This window comes from Cataglyphis hispanica, chromosome 10, assembly GCF_021464435.1.
Source record: "Cataglyphis hispanica isolate Lineage 1 chromosome 10, ULB_Chis1_1.0, whole genome shotgun sequence".
NCBI lineage: Eukaryota > Metazoa > Arthropoda > Insecta > Hymenoptera > Formicidae > Cataglyphis > Cataglyphis hispanica.
This window is the reverse complement of record NC_065963.1, coordinates 1,183,562-1,189,561: the sequence shown is the minus strand read 5'-3', so window position 1 is coordinate 1,189,561 and position 6,000 is coordinate 1,183,562. Positions and strand designations below refer to the sequence as shown.

At 31.3% G+C, this 6,000-nt stretch overlaps 1 long non-coding RNA gene across 1 annotated transcript in view; it reads right to left on the bottom strand.

Moving 5' to 3' along the window:
• Positions 1 to 442: 442 nt before the first annotated feature.
• Positions 443 to 6,000, bottom strand: part of LOC126852308 (uncharacterized) — a 47,555-nt gene continuing 41,997 nt past the window's right edge. Inside the window, exon 2 of the long non-coding RNA XR_007687811.1 lies at positions 443 to 1,459. This is a non-coding gene — a long non-coding RNA (uncharacterized LOC126852308). The remainder of the gene's footprint in view (positions 1,460 to 6,000) is intronic.

The window sequence follows — 6,000 nt, the reverse complement described above, 5'->3', positions numbered from 1 at the left end:
TATGCTTCGCGTTATAAATAATAACTCGCAATTATAAAAGAACGAGAACTTTAATATGTCATAGAATACAGAACAGAGAATATCGTTTCGAATAATAGCGAACACGTCCGCGCGGATTGACATCCGTCACAAGACTATGATAGCGGCTCTAAACAACAAAATGTCGGCTGTTGTTTTTCAATAAACTCCTCGGTAACGCGCTTAGAGACGATCTCTTGGAGATGGGCATAATTCAGGGATGCAACAATATCTTTATTCTCGCTTTCGTCTCGTGTTCGCGAAAATTTAAATTATTATAGAAAAATAATTATGTGATTTTGTTTTAATTTTCTTTGGCATTCTATGGCTATACTTTATCGGCAGCAATTAATTTACTTTGCTAAAATAAAAGTATATGAATAAGGTTACAAAATTTTATTTTTTCAAATAAATTAGTGCAAGATAATTTTTTTAGTTTTTAATTTGATTGTTTTCTTACAGTTCTTTTCCTCGTCCTCTTCTTCTTATGTATCATGAATAACGAGATACAGTTGATACAAGAATTTCATGAAGTGTTCTTGTTGGCGGTAAATTCTTGAAGCTTTATCTCTTGATCTTCGAGCTTTAAAATTCAGATAAAAATAAAATTAATATTTACTTAGGTATATAACAAAAGTATATTAAAATATTATGTTGCCTAATATCGTCAATATTTGATTGATCGTGAATATTTGATAATATACAACAATATTAGGCAACGATATTAGTAATATTTTAATATATTGTTATGTCCGCGCGACGACTTTGAGAATAATCGAATCGCGCACGACACAATCATCACACACGCTCCGCGTCATAAATAATAACACTGATTATAAGAAACGAAGGGAATTTAATCCAACACAAAATATAGAACACAGAACAATGCGTAACTGATAATCTCATTTGTAAAGAAAAGCGGGATCAACAGCGGAAACATCCGCTCGGAATCAAATCCGCCGCGGGACTCCAATGGCGGCTCAAAATATCAAAATGTCAGCTGTTGTTATTATAACATCTCCCTTAGCGTTAAGGAATCTTCTTTATGGAGACGGTACAGCACACTACCACAGGCGACATGCAGGGACGAACAAGCAGAAGACGGACGTAACAATGTTTTTGATATATCTAAGTAAATATTAATTTTATTTTTATCTGTATTTTATCAGTGGCAATAGGGTCAACAGGCGATGCGGCCGGTGATGGAATCGGCGGCGATGCGGCCAGTGATGGGATCAGCGGCGATGTGGCCGGCGATAGGGTTGGCTACAGAATCAGCGGCAGTGACTATAAAGCTGGCAGTGACTGGATTAACGGCCATGCGGTCGGCAATAACGGCTGCGATAGGATTAGCGGCGACGGAATCAGCGGCAATGGAAGTAGCGGCGATGACGACGGGACGGTGACGAGGCCGGCGGTAGCAGGATTATCAACTGTAAAACTGGCAGAATAGTTCTCTTTATTCTTGTTTCTCAATTTCAATGAGAATTTGACCACAAAAATCATTATCTATTAGCATCTAAAATTTTAAATAAGAATATTATTATAACAAATTGTCTGTCTTTTTTCCCACAATGTTGCTTCGAATATCGATTGAACCATTGATCGATAATTTATATAGATCAGTTTCATAAACAGTGAGAAAGCATTGTTTCTCATTGGCTGCATTATTTGTATATTGATAACATTTATTGTGTATCTTAAAGCGATGTAGAAATTACAAAAATGAGGAAATTCATTGGAGTATCTGCGGTTTCATTTATCGAATCTAGTAAATTAGTTCACTTTGTAATTTTTATTTCGTTTCACAGATACATAATCGACTCCTAGAGCATTATTATGTTGCGCAATATTTATATAGTAATATTTATATAGTAATTTATATTTATATAGTATTATTTATTCTTCGTTTAAGCTCATTCTATGATACGTTGTATCAAGGTTTTATAATTATATCAATTATATAGATTAGTTATAATCGTAATCTGTGTTCACAACAGATACGATTAATACGACTAATCGACAACTATTCTGAGGTATAATAATATTTATCGAACGACGCTATTTTATCTTATAGCCATCATTGTTATAGATGTAAAAGTACTATAAAAATACAATTGGATATAGATAAAGCTTTATGGTACCAGTAAAGAAAAAGTATGTGTGCGTGTGTATTTGTGTCTGTTTATGTATCTTTATATATATTTGTATGTATTTGTACGTGTTCGGGTGTATTCGGATGAGTTCATATGCGGATGCATATGTGTGTGTGTGTGTGTGTGTGTGTGTGTGTGTGTGTGTGTGTGTGTGTGTGTGTGTGTATGTATGTATGTATGTATGTTGTGCATGTATGAGTACGTGTGTGGGTGCGTGGATGAGTGTGGGGGTATAAAATTAAAAAAAAAGAAAAACAAAAAAAAACACATAGTAGCCATAAATTCCCCGAAAAATTAGTAAAATTTTGATACCAATTTCGAAAAAATCGGTCCATAAATGTGGAAATAGTTGTGTGAGCGCGTGGGTGAGTGAGTGATAGTGATAGTGTAAAATTTATAAAATTATATAGTAGCAATCCCCGAAAAATTAGCAAAATGTTTTAAGTAAAAATTAAAAAATTAGCAAAACGTACGCTTTAGACATGATAGCGGCGGGTTTAGTGTTGCACGGCAACGAAAAGTTTAACCTCGCGACGAAAGGGATACGCGTGAGACCAAACACTTTTCGTTGCCGTGCGACACTATGAACCTTGCCGCTGGCACGCCTAGAGCATACGTCCCATGGTCTAGCCGTGCGAAACGCATGCTCATTCATCAATACTTTTTAATTAATATTTCAATAATTATTGCAAAAATTGCAAAATGGTAAAGGACTTTTCTGTTCTGTTTACTGTCGTCTACTCGCTCACGATCGTTGGCACAATCTTTGCAGGACACCCTGTAGATGTTTTTTGCAGTTTTTCATACAATTCACATTTTTTAAATTGTGAAATATATTTTTCCTCATTTTCTTTCTGTAATCGATTACAGAAATATCCTATCTTTTTGCATTCATTATGCTCGCAAAAAACGTGACTTATTACATTGTCTAAATCCATTTTTAGAAATGCAATCTTGTGTTACAGCTGTTCTAATTTGAAGTACACGATTATCAATAATATTTCTTAATTTGCCAAAATATCCTTGTTTTCGCTATTTTTTTTATTTTTGATGCCAAATTGCGTAATAAATAATTTTGACATTCAATTTTTTCTATGAATACATTAGAATATAGATTTGCTTGTATTATTTTTTTTTATATACGCTGCTTCGTCCGCTATATAAGTAGAATAAATTAGTCCCCGTTTTTCTATGATTGTTTTAAATTCTTCTACAATTGCGTCTGCTTCCATAATCGTTGAATTGCAATCTCTATCACAATTTTTATAACATTTATGATTTGCAGGTTTTTTTTCAAGCTTTTCTGCTTTTATAAACTGCACAATATTTATTTCTTACAGACATGTGTAGCACTTTGCCCGTTCGCACACCACATGTTGTGTCTACATCTGATAAAAAATCATATCTTTTTGTTCTATATGCTTTTCATCCAGCTTCTGTTATTTATTACTGTTACATATGGTATTCCATTTATTACCTCATTGCGTTATAATGCCAACTCATGTTCTTCATTTGCAATTACTTTCATGTTTTCTTCAGCAACTTTTGCGAATGCCTCAGCAGCAGTTTCATGTGCTTTTTCATACGTTTCTTTTTGCGATACACTTAATATTCAAAATAGCGCAACATTTTTGTAATTGTGTATATCTTGCACCTGTTAATATTGTGCCAGCCATTGCTCTTATATTTACATTTAAACTTTCCTCGGAGGACGGTTCCCTCCAAACAAAACTTTCAAAATTGCACATTCGGAATTTGAAAAAGAATTTATTTTTTAGTTCGTGCGCATGGGCACCGATAAATATTAAGTCGCGAAAACTGCATTCTATTTCGTGGCAATAGTTGCCAAATTTTCATGTAATTGTTCAAAAAGATAGATAAAATCTATGATACATTTTCCTGGCTTACTGGCACTCTTTACACAGCATACATCTATGTATATTGCTATCTATTATTAAAGTATTTTCTTCGAAAATAACGAGATAATTATGTAAAATATTTTTAATTATATCTTTTCAATGTGCATCTGCTTTCAGTCAAATCTTATTTTTTCATAAAGTGATTTACCTTGGAAATGATTGTCTAGATCGTGCTGGTATATGGTCAGGATATATTTCTCGATATATTCGTACCGCAGCTGTACGATTAAAATTAGCATTTATCAAAATTCTTCGCATTCTTCTAAATTTATCTTCCGCATCCATTGTAACAGATCGTTGAAATGATAAAAAATTAATGATTATTTTCAGTTGTTATTTTAATTGCTCAGTTGTTTTTATTTTGTTATTATTTAAATAATAAATGAATAATAAAATAATAAATTTTGTGTAATTTATTAAAAAAATAACTTTGTTTAATTTGGTATAAAAAATCAAAATTATGAAATAAAAATAAATAATATTAATAAATTTAATAATTTAATTAAATTATTAAATTTATCATTAGAAAATATTCTAAAGTCGTACACATTCTTTAAAAATTATTGGTTTTATAATTTTTCAAAGTTTATGTTTGATAAACCAGTTGTATAAATAACACAATAATGTATAAATAATAATTTAATTATCAATAATAATTAACATTTTAATTAAATTATTGCCATTAGAAAGTATTCTACAATTTCTAAAAATTACATCTTATTATTTATTAAAGTTTACATTTGGCAGCCAGTAATTATAAGTAACACATAAATAATAAAGTAAGCAAACCGCATCACAGGTAATATTATTTGCGATATTTATGTCATAAAATGTTGCGTCACTTTATTGATTCATAGACTTTCTATTTATATTTATTGTATACTGAATATTATGATCAAATGACAACATGACACACTCTCTCTCTCAATCTTTGACGCATGAGTCAGAAGTTGGCCATAGCACAGGACCGAAAGTGAAAAGGTAAACGTCACCCGCGATATTTCAAGGCGATAAAACTCGTATAATATATAAAATATTTACATTAAATCATATATCGTATTGTCAATCATATTGTATTTGTTTCAATCAACTCTATAACTTTTATTACATCGAAATATCCACATTATTATTCAAAAATGCATACCTCTTCGTTCATTAACACAGATAGCTTTTATAAGTAACCACTATGCTCACAAAAAGAGTTCACGTTGAGCCATTAAATTGATATATATTTGTTATGGTCTATCTCTTTCAGTTCAAAAGATAAAAGGGGGTGACCACTTTTTGTGGGACATCTTGTGTATATAAACAGGGTGTCTCAAAACTACCGGATTTTCTCTTAATGGCAGATTCCTTAGAACATTTTAAGACGAAAATTCTAATACAAAAATGTCGAGGCTATAATAGTTTTTAAACGGGAAGCGATTATATTTTACCGAATGAGAGAGCTGAGATTTCGCGTGCTCAGGCACGGCGAAATAACAAGTGAAAAAATTGCTCTTTAAATGAGGTGTTTTTTTTTTATGATATTATGATTATCGTATAAATTTACAATAACATTGTCAACATATGTTTTGCCGCTTCTCTACACATTTAGTATATTCTCTTTACGAATAATGAATGCGAGAACTAAAGGCATCTAAAAAATGATTCAAGTAAAAATTTGCGACATGTTTCAACTTCAGCTATCAAAGTGGTCGATCAATAAATTACCATGAAGGTGTCTATGATATGCTATGATATGCTATGCGAAACAAATAAATTGTAACAGATTCAGGTTTAACATTTATTTATTTTGCATTTTGCAATATTTTAATATATGTTTGCAATGAAATACAATCATACAAAATAAATAATTAAAATAATTAAAAAATAAATAAAAATCTAACATATTTATCAAATTTTAA